General features: G+C 41.2%; 1 protein-coding gene across 43 annotated transcripts in view; it reads left to right on the top strand.

Moving 5' to 3' along the window:
- LDLRAD4 (low density lipoprotein receptor class A domain containing 4) overlaps window positions 1-24,721 on the top strand; it is a 429,284-nt gene that overhangs the window by 169,889 nt on the left and 234,674 nt on the right. The window lies entirely within an intron of this gene.

Here is a 24,721-nt window from a genome sequence, read left to right as displayed (position 1 = left end):
TGCTCCATTCAGTGCTCAAACATTGGGCAGCAGCTCATAGGACAGGGAGGAGGTTTATTTGGACCTGGAGTATAAAGATTCCAGTTCACTCAGAGAATGCCTCTCATGGACATACAGCAGACTGCCCCCCCCCCCCCCCCCCCCGCCCTCGACTCACACACATAGAGCCATTTCTCTGTGCTGAGAACATAGCATGGATAGGAGAGGGTGGGCTTGGACTCATAAGATCTAGATTTTTATCTAAGTCCTGCTGTTTGTTAGGGGTGGGATCTAAGTGAGTTACTTAATCTGGATCTCAGGGTTTTTTCCTATAAAATAGGAGTCATGTTGTCAACCCCATATGGCTATAATAGCTAAAGAGATAGCTAAAAGCTATGTGAAGTGCCAGACCAGGCTGCTAGTTTCCCTCCATAGCATCCCTGCCGTGCTGGAAAGACCCAGGAGCTAGGCTATGAAGAACCCTGAAATCCACAAAGCCTTGATGTGGAGACAGGCTCAGGCAACTTGTCCGGGATGAAGTTTCTCCAGCTGGGCCCAGGCTTCCTCTGTGCCTACCTTTAGTCTTTAATTCATGTATCTGTAGCACATTCACAGAGGGTAGGTGTGAGCAGAGAGGCAAGTTACAACTTAAACTTAGCCATGCGGCTGTATGTGGCTAGTCCTGACACTGTGTTGGTGGTCAGGATGCTGGGACCTTAGGCCATAATGGAGTGAGGGGATTATGGATGGATTTGATGGTTAATTCTGTCTCTGTCCTGCCCTTCTCTGAGTTTGTGATCTGGGAAGTCACAGTACAGAACCTACTGTACAGTCTACACGTCTAGTGTTTCTTTATTCAGTTTTTTTTTTTTTTGAGGAAGATTAGCCCTTCCCTAACATCTGCTGCCAATCCTCCTCTTTTTGCTAAGGAAGGCTGGCCTTGAGCTAACATCCGTGCCCATCTTCCTCTACTTTATATGTGTGACACCTGCCACAGCATGGCTTGCCAAGCAGTGAGTAGGTCTGCACCTGGGATCTGAACCGTTTGTTGCCTCCCTTGTGGCCCCCCAGGGCTGCCCTGCTCGAGCCCTCTGTCTACCTTAGAATAGCGCCCCCTCCTTCTCTCTCCATTTCCTGTCATTTGCCAACATTGTTGTCTTGTTCTCTCAAGAAGCTTGCCTCTTGGAAGGCAACCTGAGTGGCGAGGGCACATCAGAGCACACTGGAATGGTGGACACACAAGCACTGGGTCTGGCCTGCTCTTCTACCTGGAACTATGCACCTTCATAGACGTTCTGTTTCTCTGAAACCGTTCTCATCCGTAAGATGGGACATGTATAAATGTACACTTTCCTAGGTGCTGATACAGAGCCAAATTTTTAAAAAAGCACTTGGAAAGTGCTTTGCAAATTTTAAAATGTTACGCAGGAGTTAATAATTCTAATAATGATGTATAGATGCCAGAGAACCCTTCTAGTCAGAGTATTTCCTTATGGAAAGGGTAGCCAGGTGTCCCCATGTATGCCTGTTGTACAGTGCTCCCTCTCACTCTCAAAAAATGTCCTAGATTGGACCATCAATCATGTATATGATCACTTTAGTTATGGCTGATGCCCTGACCAAAGGAGTGACTCTTTTCTGGCTCTGAATAGTGACAGGAAGCCTTCCTTGGATCGTCTTCGCACTGTACTATGTCTGCAACGGCTGTGTGTAAACATGGCTTTCAGATCAGTAGAGGTTTTCTGTTCAGTGAAACATTTGTAATTGGAAAATAAACTCTGCAGCAATATGGCACAGTGTAAGGAATGCTCACCTCACAATTGGGTCAGCCCTCTCTCCCCACCAACTAGCTGTGTGGCAGTGAGAGTGGATGTCCACTTCTATCTTTCAGGTGGACGCTACCTCCTTCATGGGTCTGTTGTGAGGGTTTAATGAGGGCTGTCCAAGTTCCCAGCGAATTACCTTGCTCCAGTTCATGTACATGCAAGTAAATGTTAATTGAAATTAAAGTTTGTTGTTTTATTAAATTTAAGAATTATACACAATTATCCACTAAATAAGTATGATGTTTTGCTGTTAAGTATGATGAACCGCTGAATTTGGTGCCTAGTCATGAGAGCAGGGGAGAGAGAGCTGAGGGGGCAACTTCAGAAGTTGTTACTGATGAATGCCAGAAACTCATCAGTTTGTTTTTTGTTTTTAAATCAGTAGAGGCCTTGGTCTCCAGTTGCACTATGAGTGAATACCTTGTCTTTTGGGCTTCACTGAAGCACTCTTAGTGGTGTTATTTGTTTATTCTTTGTCTCTCTGTTTTTTATCACCTGCTCTTGGCCAGGGATGGAGGAGCAATGAAAATTAATTTGACATTTCTCCTAACCTTAGTATCCTGTTTTATTGGGAGAGATAACTAATTGGTGTGGACAAAATAGCTACAACATGAAGCAGAGGATTCTGAGTGCTAAGGAATGCACCAATGAAGCACTTTAGGGTAGCTGGGAGGCAGGCTCCTGGGGCAGCTTAGGAAGACTGAGCTGAGCCTGGAGCCCAGGGAGGGAGATTCCAGGCAGCAGAGGAGAGAAATTGAGGCGGGAGTAGTAGAGGCGCAAGTGGCTCCTGACCAGGAGTATATGGAAGCAGGTGGGCAGTCAGAGTGAGGGTATGGCGTTTATGTGGAGGTGAGTAAAGAGCCTTTGAGGGTTTCAAGCTGGGGAGTGATTTGATCAGAGCTAGTGTCGTGTCAGCATCCTGGGGAGAGCAGAGGTGACTGAGGCCAGGCAGAAGGAAGTTTGTGCTTGGTCATAGATGATGCTCAGCTGAGCAGCATGTTTTTTAAATTCCCTTTCACCTTCCCCCTTGATGTTTCTGGGCAAGGCTCGCTGGTTCTTTTTGTCTGTTTATGTCAAAGCCACACGTTCTTTTCTTGAGCATTAAGAATCTGTTTCCTATTGCTCAAAGCCAGATGTATGGCTGAGAGATTTATAAACACCTGTCAGTATCCAGAGAGTGGGAAGAGGGGTTGTGTTGATTAAGACAAAAAAAAAAAAGAGTTAAGATATGTACATCATAAATGTAGTTTTACCCCAAAAGTGGAATAACCTGCAAATAATAAGTTGCCTAAGTTTAACTGATGGAATGTTACTTTCTTGCCAAAGAGTTGCGTTGTTTTAAAAGCCACTGTGTGCTTTTCATCTGGTTGTAGAATTCAGATGGCTGGGAGACCACAGTCAACTTTGTGAGATTTGCTCAGCTTGGTGTTTTGGAAGAAGAAATAAGAATGACTAAAACCAAGTTGTGATTGATATTCACCTCATTTTATTTTTCTGTCAGACTTTGTGTATCTTCCTTAGAAAGAAAATGATTGCCAAATGAAGTTATCAAAATATTAGAGCCTCTCAGCAGAGCGAAGAAGTACATCTTGAAGAATTAAGTAACATCACCTCATTTCATCCACGTTAAACACTGCTGTATAAACCTCTGATGATGAGGCTGTGCCACTAAGTCAACACCAAATTCATCCATTCCATTCAGAGTGTTTGTTGAGCTTCTAGTATGTGCCAGGCACATACTGTATGAGGTGAGCCCCCAGGGGGCGTAAAGCCTGAGAGAGGACCCAGACTGGGGAGTAAACACTTACCATCACTGCCACCATTTCCAGGGCGCTGTAAGGCTTAACCGACACCAGGGAAGGGCTTTCCATAGGAAATGGCTTATAAACAGAGATCAGAAGTAGGACTTGGCCAAATGAGGGAGTAGGTAGGGTAGGAGGTAGTCCCAGGAAGTCTGGAGAGCAGGAACAACAGCCCAGAGATGAGTGGGGAAAGCCTGGGCGGTGGCTCCATCCTTCCAGAGCTTAGAATTTGCATGTGGGTGGAGAGAGATGAGGTGGACTGATGAGCAGGGCTGATACAGTGGCAGTGGCTGTGGGAAGGAGGGACGTGAACTGAGAAACAGTTTAGAGGTAGGTTCTGTTGAATGATGATTGACTGGAAGTAGAGCGTGAGGGAGAGGAGGAGTCAAAACTAATGCTAAGATGTCCACTGAGGCACCTAGAGGACAGGTGGGTGACGTAGGTAATGCAGAAGGAGGACATGTTGTGGGGAAGACCTCAAGTTTAGTCTTGGATGTATTGAGTTTGAGGTGCTTGAGGATATCATGATGGTGGAGATGTCAGGCATGCAGTTGGACATGAACTGGTGTATCCGTCTTTAATCAGGGCTGAATGTGGAGATTTGGGAAACAGCAGTTGTAGCTGGTAGTACTGTCTGTACTGCAAATACCTACCTCCCCTCCTCGCAGCAGACTTTTGGGGAAAGGAGCACATTTTACAACCCTTCTTCCTCTGTGCATACTGATGCTGCCTCTCTGCCCCCAGCACCTCCCTTCTCATCCCACTTCGCTCTGAGCTCCCCAGCCCCTGTGTCTGCCACAGGGAGAGCTGGACTACTGCCCTCCCTCAAAAATGTTTCTGTACCGAACTATTCTTGGCGGAGGTGAGGCCAGCTTTGCTGAAGGCTGCAGATAGCCAGCAGCAGCTACAGGATAGGAGACAAAATTTTGGAATGAACACATAATGTATGAAATAAGACAATTTACAGAGTTTGGGAGAAAAGCAAAACTAACGTTCTTTATAGATGATCCTCTCCTGGGGACAGCCTGCTCCTGCTCTTTCTTTCCTGTCTGGAGGTCTGCCCTGTCTCTATCTCTTCAGAAAGAGAGCTCCTTCTTGCTTCACAGAGCCCTCCCCTGTAAACCTCTGTCGTCCTCCTTTCTAGGAAAACCCCACTTCCTACTCACCTGTCTTGCCCTGGGATCCACTCCTTTCCCTCATGGAGCAAGCTGCAGGACACATGAACCTGATGTTACATGTAGCATTGCTGCCTGGTCCGTGGTGGATGGGGCCCCAGAGTGTATTTTCCTTTGAGGATTCTGGGCCAGTGTGAGCTGAAGCTGTATCCCCATCTCCTGAATCTTTTCTTCTTCTCTGGTTGGCTTCTCTACACATGTACACACACACTCACACATCTCCTGAGGACCCCACTTTTTATTTGCTGGAGCCAGTAAAGCCTGTTCATAGACTTCAGCCCACAGGGGTCTATTGCTACACATTATCACATGATTCCTCTTGTCTTCTCCTGCTTCCAGACCATGCCCAGAGCCCACTGGCATATAAGAGGTGGAACCTATCACTGGGCTTTTCTGAAAAGGGGTGGTCTACTCCATGTGTACACTGGCCTGCCGCAGCTTCAGATTTAAAGGTTGTTGTTCCTTCATCTTGGATCACATACAGCTTCATTTTATTTCCAGTGTTTCTGCATGGAAGCAACTGGGATAATTTTCACTGGGTAATAATTGAGGCCAAGAGAGGGAATGCAATTTTGGAGAGATGGTATATAGCCCAAGAAGAAAGAGGCTTAGGATAGAACGGTGTAGAAGACGGGCATTAAAGGACAATGCAGACATGGAGGGCACAGCTGGAGTGAGGGGGTCGTCCAGGGGAGGGTGTCAGGACATGGCCTGAGGGGTCAGGAATGGATGCATGCATGGGCAGTGAGCGATGGGGGATATGTGAACAGCTTTGTATAACGAAGTCTGGAGAGGGGGGAAGGGGCTAAAGGGAGAGCTGGGTGAAGGAGGATGCAGGCAGCAGACTGCCAGGGAATACACGTTAAACAGATTAAAATAGACTAGTGGGCAAAACATGGATGGGATGGCCAAGGCCAAAGCCATTGCCCTCTTCATGGAGGAGTGAGGGAATGAAGGTGAATTCAGTGCAGGGTCCTGCTGCCCAGGAGATCACTTTGGGGTCAGGTAGGTCCTGTCTTCCCTCCTGGGTCCAGAGGAGGATGCGCAGGGGAGCAGAGTGGCTGTGGAATGGAAATGAAGCCCATCCCTGGGTCAGAGGGAGAAGCAGCATAAGATCTAGACTTGAAAGCAGATTCTGGGAGTAACTAAAGACTCCGGAAGTAGAACCAATACTACCCCACATCCTCATAAAGTCCGGGAGCTCTTTTGGCAGACAGGCAGTCAGGGCTGGAGCAGGAGAAGGAATTCGGTATGGCTGCTCTGTGTATTATGCCAGCCCAGGCTATTCTTGGCTAGACTTTAAAGTTAGCAGAAAGCTGCCTCTGCAGACTCGTACATGTGCATGCCTTTGTTTCTGGGCCCCTCCATTTAACTCCCACCCCTACTGTGTCTGCCCCTTTGGAGAATTACTAAAGTTCTCTTAGCAAAACTCCAGTGTTACCTGGACCTGAACTCTGGGGACTCCTAAAGTCCACTCCTTAGTTAGGAACAGATAAGGAGAGGTTCTGTGTGTGGCCATGTGTGCTGGAAACAATCCATCAGCCCATTCAGGTCTGGAGAGAGAGAAACCGGGCCAGCTCTGCTGCTTTGCGCCTTCCCTCCTCACTGGTCCTCACTTCTTTCAGCACTCATTGATTCCACCTTGAGGCTGAGAGGGCTACTCTAGAGGTGATGGTATTTTAATAGAAGATTTTGTGGTAATTATCATTAGCAGGAATTCATCGACATGACAACATTGGGTGTGAAGTTCAGGTAGTGTGGGGTGAGAGGAGTAGTTTTTTGTTTGTTTAGTGTTTTTTTCCCCAAATATTTTATATTTGAAATATTTTCAAATGGTATTTATGGAAAGAAGGGCATGTGTTTATGTTGTAAGGCCAGTAATTAGAACTTATAGACTTGTCTTGTTTCTGCTTCCTTCCCAGCATCCATTCTTTTGTGGGAGCTATCTGTCCTTTTGGCATTCTACCTGATTCTAGTGAGCTGTCAGTCACAGACTCCAGAGGCAAGCTAAGCCAGAATGATCAGGTTCGTTCTTCTAGGAGTTTGAATCATTAACAGAGACACAGAGAACTAGAAGGCAGTTAGGACTGAGTCATCTAATGGCAGCTCCTAACATACTAAGCACGTGAGTTCCTGCTACGTAGATTACCTAAATGCCCAAGTCCCTGGCTTTCCCAGGCCTGGTTATTCAGCATGCCACTCGGTAGCCTTACAGTAGTAAATCTGCCCAGCTAGCTAGCTTGCTTGCTTTCTCCCTCTCTCTCTTTTCTTGCTTGTTTGCTTGCTTGCTTTAGTTAGCAAGAGTTTGTTACTATTGTTTGTAGCTAAAGAATACTGATACATGTATATATCGAGCTTCTCATACTATTTTTTTCTCATATTTTGAAAGTTTAAATATGTATATAGATCATTTAGCCACAAAGAAGATAATGAACTTGCTGGACAGAAAAGTCCATTATGAAAAGCATTATTGTGTTTTCTAGCATAGAAATAATGGTAAGAGAATATGGCATAGGGTTTTGTTGCTATTATTGTTGTTGTATGCCAGAAATTATCTCTAACTCTTCCAGCACCGATCCCAACTCTAACCTAATTTTGATAAAATCTTTCAGTGCAATATTTTGGACTCTGAAAGAAAGAGAATTTAAGAAAAGACAAATATGGATAAACAGCAAAAGGAATAGTTAGAGAAGGAAAGAAGAGAGTAGAAAAGAAGGAAAATATGAATCAGTTTCGAGGGTAGAGTGCACCCACCCAGAAGTGGAAGTCTAGATAGGACCAAATTAGCACACCAAAAGGGGACATCCTCTTTCTTCTATTTCTCTTTGCCACAAGCCCTTAGTGGGAAATTATATAAAATATGTGGATGGTGTATATTTTAAATCTCTTTCTCTCTCTCTCTCTCTATATATATAGTCTGGAAAATCAGTTAACATCTCTGAACAATTTCTTTATTGTTAAAATGAACTAGATGATTTCTTTTTTTTCCCCTCTCTTTTTATTTAAACTAAAAAACCCAAAAACATAACAGTTCACCCGTTTCTCTTGCCTCCCATCCCCCACCTCTGGCAACCACCCATATATCATCTGTATCTGTGATCTTGGTTTTTTTTTTTATTCTAAATGTAAGAGAGATCATACAATGTTTCTCTTTCTCTGTCTGACTTATTTCACTTAGTATAATGCCCTAGAGGTCCACTCATGTTGCAAATAGCAAGATTTCATTCTTTTTTATGGCCAAATAATATTCGTGTGTGTGTGTGTGTGTGTGTATGCATATATATATATATCTCACAATTTCTTTATAAAACCATTCATCCATTGATGGATATTTAGGTTGTTTCCATATCTTGGCTATTGTAAATAACACTGCAATGAACATAGGGGTGCATATATATTTTCAAGTTAGTGTTATTATGTTCTTCAGATAAATACCCAGAAGTGGACTTGCTAGATCATATGGTAGTTCTATTTTTAATTTTTTGAGGAATCTCCATACTGTTTTCCCTAGTGGCTGCACCAACTTACATTCCCATCAAGATTGCATGGGGGCTTCCCTTTTCACTACATCCTCCCCAACAGTTGTTATTTCTTGTTCTTTTTGATGATAGCCATTCTGTCAGGTGTGAGATTATATCTCATTGTGGTTTTGATTTACATTTCCCTGATGATTAATGATGTAGAGCATCATTTCATGTACCTGTTGGCCATCTGTTTGTCTTCTTTGGGAAGATGTCTATTCAGGTCTTCTGCCCATTTTTTAATCATTTGTTTCTTTTACTGTTGAGTTGTATGAGTTCTGTATATATTTTGGATATTAGCCCCTTATCAGATATATGATTTGCAAATATTTTCTCCCATTCAGTAGGTTGCCTTTTTGTTTTTCTAATGGTTTCCTTTGCTGTGCGGAAGCTGTTTAGTTTTATATAGTCCCACTTGTTTATTTTTGTTTTTGTTGCTTTGCTTCTGGTATCAGATTAAAAAAATCATTGCTAAGAACTGTTTCAAGGAGCTTACCACCTATGTTTTCTTCTAGGAGTTTTATGGTTTTAGGTCTTACGTTCAAGTCTTTAATCCATTTTGAGTTAATTTTTGTGTATGGTGTAAGATAGTGGTCCAGTTTCATTCTTTTGCGTGTGGCTGTCCAGTTTTTCCAATGCCATTTATTGATAATACTGTCTTCTCCCCATTGTATATTCTTGGCTCCTTTGTTGTAAATTAGTTGACATATATGTGCATGCTTATTTCTGGGCTCTCTGTTCTGTTCCATAGATCTGTGTGTATGTTTTTATGCCAATACCATACTGTTTTAATTACTCAAGCTTTGTAATATAGTTTGAAATTATGGAGCGTGATACCACCAGCTTTGTTCTTCTTTCTCAAGATTCCTTTGGCTGTTCAGTGTTTATTATCTACCTATAAGATTGGTCCTGTTAATTCTCAGAAGACCAGGATGTAAAGCTCATCAGTGAGATGGTGGCTAGACTTTTGACTCCCTTCTTTTTTTTTTTTTAAATTGAAGTAACATTGGTGTATAACATTATATAATTTTCAGGTATACATCATGATATTTCAATTTCTGTGTAGACCACATCATGTTCACCACCCAAAGACTAATTAACATTCATCACCGTACACATGTGCCCTATCACCCCTTTCTCTATCTGGCCTCCACCCTTCCCCTCTAACCACCAGTCTAATCTCTGTATCTATGTGTTTGTTCATTATTGTTGTTTTTATCTTCTACTTGTGAGTGAAATCATATGATATTTGATTTTCTCCCTCTGACTTGTTTCGCTTAGCATAATACCCTCAGGGTCCATCCATGTTGTCGCAAATGGCAATATTTCATCTTTTTTTATAGCTGAGTAGTATTTCGTTGTCTGTATATACCACATCTTCTTCATCGTTTCATCCATTGATGGGCACTTGGGTTGTTTCCAGGTCTTGCTATTGTGAATAATGCTGCACTGAACATAGGGGTGTCTTGACTCCCTTCTAGGGGATCTTACTCTAAGATGTTACCCTACCTCCAGGAAGAAAGAGCTCTTTCCATGCACTTTCCAACCATAACACACACATACCTCATTCATGACCATTTTCCAAGGAGCATCTAAAACTTTAATATCCAAATCAGTGATATTCTAAGTAGCAGTCATCTTAAGATGCTATATATGTTTTGCTGTAGAGAGAGAGAGAACAGCAATGTGCTTAAACACATGTGGCCTCTGATCCAGACTACCTGGGTTCAAATCCTGGCTCTGCCGTAGCAGCCTGTGTGGCATTGAGTGAGTAACTTGACCTCTCTCTGCCTCACTTTTCTCATCTGTAACATGAGAATAAAGATAATAGTATGTACTTTAGTGGGTTGTTGGGAAAATATATCAGTTTATGCAGGTAAAGCACTTACCAGACATATGGTAAGAATTCAATAAATATTATTTATATAAATATTATTATTGTTATCTGAGGGATGTTGCTGTTACTCAAAACACGACTTTATGGCAGCAAGCAATTGTTAGCTATAGACTCACCTAATTTATATAACTTGGCCCCCAAATGAATTTTTGCTGCCTCTGAAAACCTCAATCCAATGTCAGTGGGTCCACACGTGGCATCATGTTTGCCCATGGGGTCTGAGGACATTTCCATAAGAGCTGTTCCAGAGAGTTTTGAATGAGGTAACAGTATTGGAATTCGTTGTATAACCTTATGTGAGTATATACTTTTCTAAGACATTTGTTAAACAACAACAAAGCAAACTTCTAGTTCTTGGATACCACTTGTAAGTTGAATTTAATATTCCTACATGATTAATCATTCTGAATGCATTCAATGAAGATTGATTTCCCGCTACAGTAAGAATCTTTATTACATCTTTGTCGTTTAAAGACAAATTTTTTGCTTTATTTTATAATAAGGTAGAAACGTATTTTAAACATACATGCTGCTGAACAGTTTAGATTCTGTATGTTTTCTGTTACCCTTCCTCCTGTTGTCTTGCTTGATGTGAAGAATATTCTTGGGCCTGGAGAGCCAATCAGCATTGATTCTCTTGCTGACTTTTATGCCAGGCACTGGGCTAGCCGCTGGGAATATAATGGTGGAATGACTTTCAAAACAGGAAAACATTTCATTTAATAAAAACACTGCATAGTTTACTTTGGATGGCAGGCTTTTTCAGGGCAGCATGCCCATGTCATATATATTTATACAATTAAGTTATTTTTTAGTGTGGGAAAAAACGAGACAGAGGGGATCATGCAAGACTTGGTGATTTTATTTATGAATGTAAAAAATGTGCCATGAGGGTGTTTTATGTACCACCCTATGTCCCTTTAAGATCCTGGAGGCCCTAAGGAATTTCCATTTCCAGCAGGAATTTGGGCTTGGGTCAAAGTCTAGAGGAGTGAGGGAAGGGTGCACCCCTCAGGAAGCAGGGACTTAGTACTTGGTACTCAGTGTGGAGCCCAGACTTGCTGGCACTGAGTGAGTCCCTCTGTTTATGTAGCCCAGTTCACAGGTGAGCAGACAAGACTCTTAAATGTGATAACAGGGAAGGAGACACTTCAAGACGGTGAAAAGAGGATTTATGATGGGAGCCCATGGCTGGAAACAAACTGGGGTAACAACAAACCCAGCTGTGTTCACATGTGTTTTTATAAGTTGATCAGTATTGACAGCATGTGTGTGGGACCAAATCTCTCTTCTCTCATACGTTCTCTAAAAACACTAGGACCAGGAGGAAGCCTTACTTTTGGCTTAATGGTGATAGAACAGTGGATGTGGTTTATTTATGGGTCCATGATGTGAGTCCCACTCCTAGATTTATTCACTTAACACATATTTATTAAGTACTTGCTATATACCTGGCACTGTAGTAGGGACTGGAGATACAGGGGTGAACAGGACAGAGATAGCCCCTGCGTTCAAGGAATTCACAGATTGCCTGAGGAGACAGATAATAAAGAAATAAACAAATATATCATGTTATTTCAGATAGCAATCAAATCTTACAGAAAATAAAGTGTGGAAGAAGATAAGAGAGTGATGGGTGATATGGGAAGGCCTCTCTAAGGAGAAGGGAGGGAGAGAGCATGTGGAGATGCAGGGAAAGAGAGTTCTGGGCAGAGGGCCCAGCAAGTGCAGAGGGTTTGGGGTCAGAACAAAGTTGATGTTTGAGAGACAGCAAGACCGTTGTCTGGATGGTCACATGGCCAGGAGTGAGCTGGGCAAATGGGTGGTCAAGGTGCTTTTGTTTTATGTTCTTTTGATGCCTACTGTTCTCTCTAAAGGGAAGGAGAATCTGGGTAATTATCTGTGTTTTAGCTGGTGCTGTTTGCTATATACAGTCACATGACACTTAATGATGACACTTTCTAAGAAATGTATTGTTAGGTGATTTTGTCATTGTGTGAACGTCAGAGTTTACTGAAGGGAAACAAAATTGACCACCCCAAAATGTGTCTCTTTAACATGAGGATTACTTTAGGCTGATTATTTTTAAGAAACAGAAGACTCAAAGTTTTTCTTGTCACCTCCCCCTTAACTACCTAAAAGAATTCAGATTTAAAAAACCTATCTCAGGAAGTAAGCTATCAGCTTAGCATAATGTGAACTAGGTGGTAGATAGGGAAGAACCTAGAAAAGCCTGTTTGCTGGGCTCCTCTCTGTGTTCTTCTGTTTCTGTATGGCCAAACACTTGTTTTCCAAACCCTTGTTCTTTCACCTACCTGTGAATTACCTTTTTTTCTTTGAAGTCCCTGATTCTCCCCATCTCCAACATCTTCTTTTGTCTTTAGCAGAGGATGGTATTGAAGGTGAGGGCTTTGGCCGTTTTGGTGAGTTACTCAGTTTTCCTGGATTTCTCCCAAGTGTACATGTTATTAAACTTTTGTTCACTTTTCTCCCATTAATCTATCTCATGTCAATTTAGTTCTTAGACGAGCCAGAAGAACCTAGAAGGATAGAGGAAAATTTCTTCCTCTCCTACAGCACTTACACAAACCTAGATGGTATAGCCTACTACACACCTACTACACACCTAGGCTATATGATAGTAATCTTATGGGACCACTGTCAGATATGCAGTGCAATGTTGACCAAAACATTATGAGGCACATAACAGTATTTGGTACATTTAAATTATGTCTTGTTTTGAATCACTGCTTTTTAAAAAATGTCCATCTTTCAAATACTCAGTCCACCAAAAGGGCTTATATCTTCAAGGTCAGTTCTTAGACTTTAATTTCTGTATTTTCTGGCACTTTTTAAGCACATCACTCAAACGTGTTGATAACAAGTATGAGAGAAACAACTGCAGGTGGTGGCTAAGCAAATTCTCTTTGTTAGGGGCTGGCCCCGTGGCCAAGTGGTTACGTTCGCGCGCTCTGCTGCAGGCGGTCCAGTGTTTCGTTAGTTCCAATCCTGGGCGCGGACATGGCACTGCTCATCAGACCACGCTGAGGCAGCATCCCACATGCCACAACTAGAAGAACCCACAACGAAGAATACACAACTATGTACCAGGGGGCTTTGGGGAGAAAAAGGAAAAAATAAAATCTTTAAAAAAAAAAAAAAAATTCTCTTTGTGAGTTACTAAGAAATGGGAAACAAAATGGCAAGTCTAATGGGAGAGAAGACACTCCATGGGATGAAATCTTCGGGTCTAAGGAGAGCCTGTGCTTCTCTCCAGCAGAGGTCAAGGGACATGAAGGACATGACAAACATTTTGCTCAGTCTTAGCACTCCCAGCTTTGTTCCTCAGATGCAGGCTGCAGTCATTTGGGGCCGGATATGTGGAGAATGGGATCCTTTCAGCCCCTTTTTTCTTCTCCCAGCTGGCCCCACCTCAGCCAACACCACGACTATTTCTCATTGTGCATCCTTTCAAAATGCCACCCCTCTGGCAGGTAACACCACCAACAGTTCATGTTGGAGTTTATTTCTCTTAGGTTTCTGGGCTTACTTCACAGCATAGTTTCCAAGGGTAGTTTGTCCTTATCCAGGACAACTACATAATAAAATAGTGATCAGAATCAGTACCAATGGCATTTTGCCAAATCAGTTTTTAATCTTGCCATACTTTGTCTTTTCTCACTTAAAATGAGAACATCTGATGCACTTTTCATGATATTTTCAGCATTAAATACCGCCTTTTAAATAGATAAGAGCCAAAAATATCCTTTGTCCTTCTCTTCCAGCTCTTCTCTGAGGCTTTAGGCTCTTGGTTCCTTTTTGCTTGTAACCTTGAGTTTCCTTGTTTCTGCAAAGAAGTCAGGTACAGCCTGTTGCCCTTTCTTCAAAACCAAAGCTGCTGCTCTGGTTATAGGACCATGCTACTGTGACTTGAATTCAAACTTTCATTATAAACACCTCATTTTCATAAACTCATTACTTAGCAGTGATAGCTGCCCAGTAGTTAAATCTTAAGTTATAAGATTTTTTTTGGCGCCTAAAATTTTATTTTATTTTATTTTTTTTAAATTGCAGTAACATTGGATTATAACATTATATAGCTTTCGGATGTACATCGTAATATATTTTGAATTCTGTGTAGATCGCATCATGTTCACCACACAAAAACTAATTATAGGCCATCCCCTCACATGTGAGCCTAATCACCCCTTTTGCCCTCCCCTCCTTCCCCTGTGGTAACTACCAATCCAATCTCCATTGCTGTGTGTTTGTTTGTCGTTTTTATCTTCTACTTATGAGTGAGATCATACAGTATTTGACTTTCTCCCTCTGACTAATTTCACTCAGCATAAAACCCTCAAGGACCATACGTGTTGTCTCAAATGGCTGGATTTCATCGTTTCTTATGGCTGAGTAGTACTCCATTGTATATATATACACCAGATCTTCTTTATCTATTCGTCCCTTGATGGGCACCTGGGTTGCTTCCAAGTCTTGGCTATTGTGTATAATGCTGCAGTGAACATAGGGGTGCATGTATTTTTATCCCTTTGCGTTTTCAAGTTCTTTGGATATATACCCAGCAGTGGGATAGCTGGATCATATGGTAGATCTATTCTTAATTTTCTGAGGATACTCCATACTGCTTTCCATAACGGCTGCACCAGTTTGCACTCCCACCAGCAGTGTAGAAGGGTTCCCTTCTCTCCACAGCCTCTCCAACATTGGTTGTTTCCTGTCTTGTTAATTACAGCCATTCTCACCTGAGTGAGGTGATACCTCACTGAACTTTTGATTTGCATTTCCCTGATAGCTAATGATGTAGAGCATCTTTTCATGTGCCTGTTGGCCATCTGTATATCTTCTCTGGAGAAATCTCTGTTCAGATCTTTTGCCCATTTTTTAATTGGATCGTTGGTTTTTTTGTTGTTGAGCTGTATCAGTTCTTTGTATATTTTGGATAGAAATCCCTTATCTGATATACGGTTTGCAAATATCTTCTCCCAATTGTTAGGTTGTCTTTTCGTTTTGTTGATGGTTTCCTTTGCTGTGCAGAAGCTTTTTAGTTTGATGTAGTCCCATTTCTTCATTTTTTCTTTTGTTTCTCTTGCCCAGTCAGACATGGTATTTGAGAATATGCTGCTAAGATCAATGTCAAAGAGCGTACTGCCTATGTTTTCTTCTAGAAGTTTCATGGTTTCAGGTCTTATATTCAAGGCTTTAATCCATTTTGAGTTGATTTTTGTGCATGGTGTAAGGGAAAGGTCTACTTTCATTCTTTTGCATGTGGCTGTCCAGTTTTCCCAACACCATTTATTGAAGAGACTCTCCTTTCTCCATCGGATGCTCTTGGCTCACTTGTCGAATATTAGCTGTCCATAGATGCATGGGTTTATTTCTGGGCTCTCGATTCTGTTCCATTGATCCGTGTGTCTGTTTTTGTGCCAGTACCATGTTGTTTCGGTTACTATGGCTTTGTAGTATATTTTGAAATCAGGGAGTGTGATACCTCCAGCTTTGTTCTTTTTTATCAGGAGTCCTTTGGCTATTCAGGGTCTTTTGTTGTTCCATATAAATTTTATGATTCTGTCTTCTATTTCTGTGAAAAGTGTTGTTGAAACTTTGATAAAGGATTGCGTTGAATCTATCGATTGCTTTAGGAAGTATGGACATTTTAACAATATTAATTCTTCCAATCCAAGAGCATGGAATATCTTTCCGTTTCTTTGTGTCTTCTTCAATTTCTTTCAACAGTGTTTTACAGTTTTTGGTGTACAGATCTTTCACCTCTTTGGTTAAGTTTATTCCTAGGTATTTTATTCTTTTTGTTGCAATTGTAAATGGGATTGTATTCTTAATTTCTCTTTCTCCTACTTCATTGTTAGTGTATAGAAATGCAACCCATTTTTGTACGTTGGTTTTGTATCCTGTGACTTGACTGTATTCCTTTATTGTTTCTAAAAGTTTTTTAGTGGATTCTTTAGGGTTTTCTAGATATGAAATCATGTCATCTGCAAAGAGTGACAGTTTCACTTCTTCTTTTCCAGTGTGGATCCCTTTTATTTATTTTTCTTGCATGATTGCTGTGGCTAGGACTTCTAATACTATGTTAAATAAGAGTGGTGACAGTGGGCATCCTTGTCTGGTTCCTGTTCTTAGGGGGATAGCTTTCAGTTTTTCTCCATTGAGAATGATGTTTGTTGTGGGTTTGTCATATATGGCCTTTATTATGTTGAAATATTTTCCTTGTATACCCATTTTCTTTAGAGTTTATATTGTAAATGGATGCTGTATCTTGTCAAATGCTTTGTCTGCATCTATTGAGATGATCATGTGATTTTTATTCTACATTTTGTTAATGTCGTATATCACGTTGATAGATTTGTGGATGTTGAACCATCCCTGCATCCCTGGAATGAAACCCACTTGCTCATGATATATGATCTTTTTAATGTATTGTTGTGTTCGATTTGCTAGTATTTTGTTGAGGATTTTTGCATCGATGTTCATCAGTGATATTGACCTGTAATTTTCTTTTTTTGTGTTGTCCTTGTCTTGTTTTGGTATCAGGATAACCTTGGCTTCATAGAATGAGTTAGGAAGCCTCTGCTCCTCTTCAATTTTTTGGAAGAGTTTCAGAAGGATAGGTATTAAGTCTTCTTTGAATGTTTGGTAGAATTCACCAGGGAAGCCGTCTGGTCCTGGACTTTTATTTTTTGGGAGGTTTTTGATTGCTGTTTCGATCTCCTTACTGGTGATCAGTCTATTCAAATTCTCTACTTCTTCTTGGTCCAGTTTTGGAAGGTTGTGTGTTTCTAAGAATTTATCTATTTCTTCTCGATTATCCACTTTGTTGGCATATAGCTTTTCATAGTATTCTCTTATTATCTTTCGTATTTCTGAGGTGTCCGTTGTAATCTCTCCTCTTTCATTTCTGATTTTATTTATTTGATCCTTTTCTCATTTTTTCTTGGTGAGTCTAGCTAAGGGTTTGTTAGTTTTGTCTATCTTTTCAGAGAACCAGCTCTTGGTTTCGTTAATTTTTTCTATTGTTTTTTAGTCTCTATTTCGTTTATTTCTGCTCTGACTTTTATTATTTCCTTCCTTCTGCTGATTTTGGGCTGTGTTTGTTGTTCTTTCTCCAGTACCTTTAGATGCAATTTTAGATTGTCTATTTGGGATTTTTCTTCTTTGTTGAGTTAGGCCTGAATTGCTATAAACTTCCCTCTTAGAACTGCTTTTGCTGTATCCCACGGATTTTGGCATGTCATATTTTCCTTTTCATTTGTCTCCAGGAATTTTTTAATTTCTCTTTTGATTTCTTCATTGACCCAATCGTTGTTCAGTAGCATTTTGTTTAATCCTCACATTTTTGTGGCTTTTCTGGTTTTCTTCCTGTAGTTGATTTCTAGTTTCATACCTTTGTGGTCAGAAAAGATGCATGGTATTATTTCGATCTTCTTAAATTTATTGCGACTTGTTTTGTGGCCTAATATGTGATCAGTCCTGGAGAATGTTCCATGTGCATTTGAAATGAATGTGTATTCTTTGCTTTTTAGATGGAATGTTCCATATGTATCTACTGAGTCCATCTGGTCTAATGTGTCCTTTAAGGCCAGTGTTTCCTTATTGATCTTCTGTTTGGATGATCTATCCATTGGTGTAAGTGAAGTGTTAAAGTCCCCTACTGTTATTGTGTTACTGTCTATTTCTCCTTTCATGTCTGTTATTAATTGGTTTATATATTTAGGTGCTCCTATGTTGGATGCATAGATATTTACAAGTGTTACATTTTCTTGTTGGATTGTTCCCTTTATCATTATGTAGTGCCTGTGTTTGTCTCTGCTTACAGTTTGGTTTTAAAGTCTATTTTGTCTGATATAAGTATTGCTACCCCAGCTTTCTTTTGTTTGCCATTTGCATGGAATATCTTTTTCTATCCTTTCACTTTCAGTTTGTGAGTGTCTTTAGGTCTGAAGTGTGTCTTTTGTATGCAGCATATCCATGGGTCTTGTTTTTTTATCCACTTGACCTCCCTATGGCATTTTATTGGAACATTTAGTCCATTGACGTTTAAAGTAGCTAATGATAAATAATGTATTTATTGCGATTTTGTTACTCTTCTTTTCTGGGTGTTTTAGTAGTTCTTCTTTGTTCCTTTCTTTTTCTCTTGCTCTCTTCCCTTGTGTTTTGATAGCTATCTTTAGTAATATGTTTGTTTTCTTTTGCCTTACTTTTTTGCTTACTTATTATAGGTTTCTGATTTGTGATTACCAGGAGGATCTTATTTAATATTCTATGTATATAACAGTCTGTATCAAGTTGATAGACTCTTCAGCTTGACCTGTTTCTAAAAGCTGTACTTTTTCATTCCCCTCCTGCCACATTTTACGTTTTTGAAATCATATGTAGTCTCTTGTTTAGTGTGTGTCTATCTATTACCCTCTTATCATTGAAACAGGCGATATTAGTATATTTGTCTTTTAATCTTCATATTATCTTCACAGGTAGTTGATCTGCTACCTTTACTATATTTTTACCTTTACAGGTGATTTTATTGCCTTTTTTTTGTTTGTTTTCTTTGATAACTTTTTTTTTTTATATCTCTATTTGTGGACATTGTTTTCTCACTTAAATAAGTCTCTTCAGCATTTCTTGTAGAACTGGTTTCTTGGTGGTAAACTCCTTTAATTTTTGCTTGTCTGGGAAGCTCTTTATCTCTCCTTCCATTCTGAATGACAGCCTTGATGGATAGAGTATTCTTGGCTGTAGTTTTGTTCCTTTTAGCACTTTAAATATGTTGTGTCATTCTCTTCTGGCCTGTAGGGTCTCAGCTGAGAAGTCCACTGATAGTCTTATGGACTTCCCTTTGTATGTCATGTGTGGCCTTTCTCTTGCCGCTTTTAGGATTCCCTCTTCATCTTTAATTTTGGACCTTTTAATTATAGTGTGTCTTGGTGTGGGCCTCTTTGGGCTTATCTTGTTCGGAGCTCTCTGTGCTTCCTGTACTTGGATGTCTGTTTCCTTCCTTAGGTTAGGAAAATTTTCATCTATTATTTCTTCAAATAAATTTTCTGCCCCTTTGTCTCTGTCTTCTCCTTCTGGGACACCTATAATCTGAATGTTAGCATGCTTGGTATTGTCCCAGAGTTCCCTTAGACTGTTCTCATTGTAATTCTTTTTTCTTTTTTCTGTTTAGCTTGGGTGATTTTTTTCTAGTCTTTCATCTAGCTCACTGATCCGTTCTTCTGCATCCTCTACTCTGCTATTGAGTCTGTCTAATGAATTTTTCATTTCCAGAATTGTATTCTTCATTTCTGATTGGTTGTTTTTTATATTTTACAGTTCTTTGTTGATGAGCTCACTGTGTTCATCCAGTCTTCTCCCAATATCTGTGAGCATCCTTAGGAATTTTTGTTTAAACTCTTTGTTGGATGGGTTGCTTATTTCTGTTTCATTTAGTCCTTTTTCTGGGGTTTTGTCCTGTTCCCTTGCTTGCTTCCTTTGTCTCCTCATTATGCCTCTTTCTCTGTGCTTATTTCTATGTATTAGGTGAGTCGGCTGTGTCTCCTGATCTTGGAGAAGTGGCTTTATGTATGAGATGCCTTATGAGGCCTAGCAGTGTGTTGTTCCTCTCATCACCAGTCCAAATGATGCAGGAGTCACCCCTTTGTGGGCTTCTTGTATCCCTCTGCTGTGGCAGGGTTGCTCTTACTGCAGGTACCCAGGGAGTCTAGTCTTTCCTTCCCTGGCCAGCTGTTTGTAAATCCGGTGTGGGGAGTCTCAGCACTGTTGGTTACAAAGTCTGTCAGCACACTCCTATTGCAGCTATCCTCTTAATTGGGTTGTTACCCAGTATAGCTGGATGCTGGGCTCAGGGGCTTACAGCTGTGATAGGCCTCATGCCTACAAGGCTTTTGTCAGTTTTCTTAGGGGTCCAGCCGAGTGGGGCTGGCCCTAGGCTCAGCAGCACTCAATTACTTCAGGCTTTGGAAGGTGGGGCTGATCCTTTTTATGGCTATTTGTGAAACACAGGTCTTCTTCTGCTGATAAGCCTCACCCCCACACATACCATCAACACAGTCCTGGTCCATGCACAGTTCTCAACCTCCTGCTGGAATGTACCCCGATGCTGCACTGCAGAGGCCCCCACCTCTCCACCAATGCCCCCCACCGTTCACCTGGTTCTCACAGAGGCCCTGCCCCACCAAGGTGAACACACTGGCCTGCCTTTAGAGGATCAAGGCACCCAGTCAATGCAGGCTGAAAAGTAGTAGCCTGAGGGCTTGCTCTTGGGTGGGGCCGGTCCCTGGGGCTGAACTGGATTAAATCTGTGTTCTAATGGATGTGCCAGACCCCTGGGCTAACAGGCCAAGGGAAGAACCTCAATGGTGCCCACCGGGGTCTGTGTCAGCAGGCCTGGACCGGGTCAGAACAATGGCACCCACCAATGTCTCAGGCTCCGGAGAGGTCCCTCCTCTCACCAAGATGTCCCCAGAGCCCCCCAGGTGAGTCTTGTCTCACCAAAGGACTGTCAGCCTTCTCTCTGGTGATTTTAGGTTGCTGCAGTGAGTGAGTTTGTGCATGGGCCCTTTAAGACCCGGGTCTTTTGGGCTTTCAGCCTATGGCTTTTCTGAGGGTATCCCTGCTGCAGTTAATAGCCAGCGAAGCCAGACTTGTAAGACCCTCATCTCAGTTGGGCTGAGTCTGAAGGATGCTTATAGCAGTGTCGCCCCCGCTCTGGACCTCACTCCTCCAGGGAGGGCTGCGTACCTTAGGGTGACTCCTGCCTAGCCAGCTGAGAAGCTCTGCTGCTCCCAAGGGTGGCTTTTTTCCTCTCCAGCAGGAATTTCTGCCTCTTCCGCCTTAGTCAGGACTGCCCCTTGTTGTGGGTTTCTTTTTATCCAATTTTATGTTTTCTATCCAGGTATTTTTTCCAAAAATATTTGTACCCTGGTTGTGTTCGTTGGAGGAGATGTTCAGAGCCTGCTTATGCTGACATCATGACGAGATCCTCTTGAATTATAAGATTTTTATCTCCAGTAACTTGGACAGTTTTTATAATCTAGATATGTTTCCAAAACATGTTTTTGGTATTGCATGGATTTTTTTTTATTAAAAAGAAATTTATGGGAGCCGGCCTGGTGGTGCAGCAGTTAAGTTCACTTGTTCTGCTTCGACGGCCCAAGGTTCACTGGTCCGGATCCCGGGTGCGGACATGGCACCACTTGGTAAAAGCCATGCTGTGGTAGGTGTCCCACATATAAAGTAGAGGAAGATGGGTATGGATGTTAGCTCAGGGCCAGTCTTCCTCAGCAAAAAGAGGAGGATTGGCAGCAGTTAGCTCAGGGCCAATCTTTCTAAAAAAAAAAAAAAAATTTATGAAAAATTTTCAAGCCTTCTAGGTAACCTTTGGGATGCCAAATCTGAGCATATTTTTGTGGGCAAGAATCATAAATTCCTAACACTTTGCAGACATTTTTATAGCTCCTAAGTCAGTGCTGTTTATAGACAGCAGTTAGTAAACATATATTGAATGAATGAAACGTCACCTGTTTGTGATGACTGGGGGGACTCTTCCATTATTTGAATTCCTAATTGTACATCCCAAAGAATGTTGATGAAGGAACAAGTAAGTGTCAGCCGTGCAGGAACTCTCTCATGGTGTGTCTCAAGGCTTTTGTCAAGAACTTGAGTGAACATGATAAAAAGCGTGCATATCACATTTGCACATGACAGGAAACTAGAAGGAATTGCACAGTCATTGGCTGACAAAATAAAAATTTAGAAAGATAGCAATATTAAAATAGGATGAACCAGGCTCAGAATAATACGTTGTTAAATAATAATGGTAGATTCTTATGATGAAATATTGTGTAGCTATTACGAAGGATGTTTGTGAAGAGTATTTCATGTCCTGGAGAAATGCTTATGCTAGATTGTAAGCGAAGAGAAGTAGATCATAAAACAATATGAAGAGGATGATCCTTTATCTTTTTGTACTCAAAGAACAAAGAGAATGTAAATGGGTATGCACCAAAATGTTAATAGTGGCTACGTCTGAGTGATAGCACTGGTGTGATTTTTACTTTCTTGTACTTACTTACTGTATCTTACAAATTTTCTTTCTTTAAGTAAAAATGAAAATATTTTATAAAAATAATGGGCCAGTAATAACTGGTCTGTCTTTTGTGGTAAAAATCAATTGCACGTGTCCAGTATAGTTTAATATTACTGTTTTATAATGTTATTATTAAAAGAGCACAACTGAGAATGGATACTAAAACTCCTACCATTCTTTTTGGGAACAAATGACAATGGGGTATATATTGCCAGATCTTCCATTACCTAGTTGGGTGACCTTGGGTGAGTTACTTAACCTCTCTGTGCCTCAGTTTCTCTGTGAAATCAGGAATTAAAATGATCTCTGAGACCTCCTTCTGATGGTGAACTGTATGATGTGATGATTCTGTATGCCGTGTTCTGACTTTAGTTAGTTGTCTTTTGTTGGGGGATGTCTTACTGCTGTGCAGAAACCTCATAGGCCTATGTCTTTATAAGACCTAGAGTGTAAATGAACAGAATTAAAATTGATCCTGATGTATATTACATCTAAAAGAAAGGGCATGAGGAGTCTGACCCTAAAGCAGATTTTTAATGTTGTGTATAAATCCCAGGATAATGGGAGAGTGGCAAGGACTGAAAGGAAAATGTTTGGGTGAAAGAGAGCAAGATCATCCACATGCACCCTGCCCACAGTGAAGCACGCAAAGGGAGGTGGTGTCTGAGTCGAAATGAGCAAACAACTGAACTGAATAGAGGCTAGAGATGGGAGAGCTCTGATTTTTGTTATTTGTTTGTCCCTGTAAAGGAAAGTCTTCTGTTTTCCTTGTCTATGGACAACACTCACACTTTTGGCCACCAAATGTGTGGATTTTTCCCACTCCAAGCAATTCTGTGGCACTGGTTGTATGTCTTACAATTTAATGCAATTCTGACACTGTCCACTTGGAGTTAGCATCAGATCCCACAAGGTAAGAGCTCAGTCCCATGAGACTGCCCCCTTCAGAGGCCAATCACAAGTCCAGGTTGTCACCTGTGCTTCTGACCAGCTGGCTATAAATTGGAGGTTCCCATGACCTCTCCTCAGATTTGATTGATTTGCTAGAGTGGCTCACAGAACTCAGGAAAACAGTTTACTTACTAGATTATGGCTTATTTTAAAGGATATAACTCAGGAAGAGCCAGGTGGAAGAGATGCTTAGGACAAGGTATGTGAGAAGGGGCCCTCTTAGCTCGCCGCTCTCCCAGCACTTCTATGTGTTCACTAACCCAGAAGCTCTTTGAACTCTGTCCTTTTGGGTTTTTATAGAAACTTCATTGTGTAGGCATGATTGACTCAATCATTGGCCATTGGTGACTAAGTCAACCTCCAGCCCCTCTCCCTTCCCTGGAGGTTGGAGTGTGGGGCTGAAAGTTCCAACCTCTTAATCACTTGGTTGGTTCCCCTGGCAACCAGCCCTCAGCTTGCTGGGCTTTCCAAAAGTCACCTCATTAACATAAACTCAGGTGTGGTTGAAAGGGGCTTGTTATGAATAGCAAAAGACACCTTTGTGGCTCTTAGCACTTCATAAATTCCAAGGGTTTAGGAGCTCTGTGCAGAAACAGGGACTAATACCAAATATATATCTCTGATTATAAATCACAATATCACAGTCCCACTTCCCATCCCCATGGTTAGTGTGGCCTGGAAAATGACTTTTACTTCTCCTTCTAAGTGTATTTTACTGAGAGACCAGTGGTTTCAAATTCTGCTATTTCTTGATTAATGTCCTATGGGGTTGAGAGGTGTCTTGGAGAGTGGAATCCTTTCTTGAGTATCTCTGATGTGTGGTTTTACATTCTGAACTTGACCCCTCTAGTCAGGGGTCCATGCTGTGTCACAGGCTACTCTTTCCTTTGGCAGCTTTGCTGTCACATTGCTCTGTATTCACACTATTTTTAAGTGCCCTCTAAAGTGGGTGTTCAGATGTGCACAGGATGCTCCAGAGTCCAGATGTCTGATGGTGTAGAGTGCTGTGATATGTGACTTCGACTTGGGCTCCATGCTTGACAACACAGCATGAGAATATGTTAATCTTTTTAGCAACCTTCCCACCTTGGCATGGCCTGTTTACTGCAAGTGTCCTCTGTGCCAGGTGTTACACTTGTCATAGTGTGACTCAACGGACATGCTCAATTTACACAACATGAAAACTCCTAATTCTTTTCATAGGAACTCTTGCTAAGCAAGGGTTTTCTCCCCAAAAGTATTTTTTGTTGTTATTTTAAATTTATGTTTAGGTTTTTAAAAAGTAATTATACAAATTGAGGACCTATTTTAATATCCATTTCAGTTGTCTGTGATATTTCAGAAATGCATGCAAAGAACAGGAATCACAAATCTAATATGTGGATTATATAAGTAATGAAAGAAAAATGTAGTATGAGAGAAACCTAATGAAATTACATTGATATAAAA

The sequence above is a fragment of the Equus caballus genome, chromosome 8, assembly GCF_041296265.1.
Source record: "Equus caballus isolate H_3958 breed thoroughbred chromosome 8, TB-T2T, whole genome shotgun sequence".
Classification (NCBI taxonomy): domain Eukaryota; kingdom Metazoa; phylum Chordata; class Mammalia; order Perissodactyla; family Equidae; genus Equus; species Equus caballus.
This window is presented reverse-complemented; position numbering and strand designations above follow the sequence as displayed.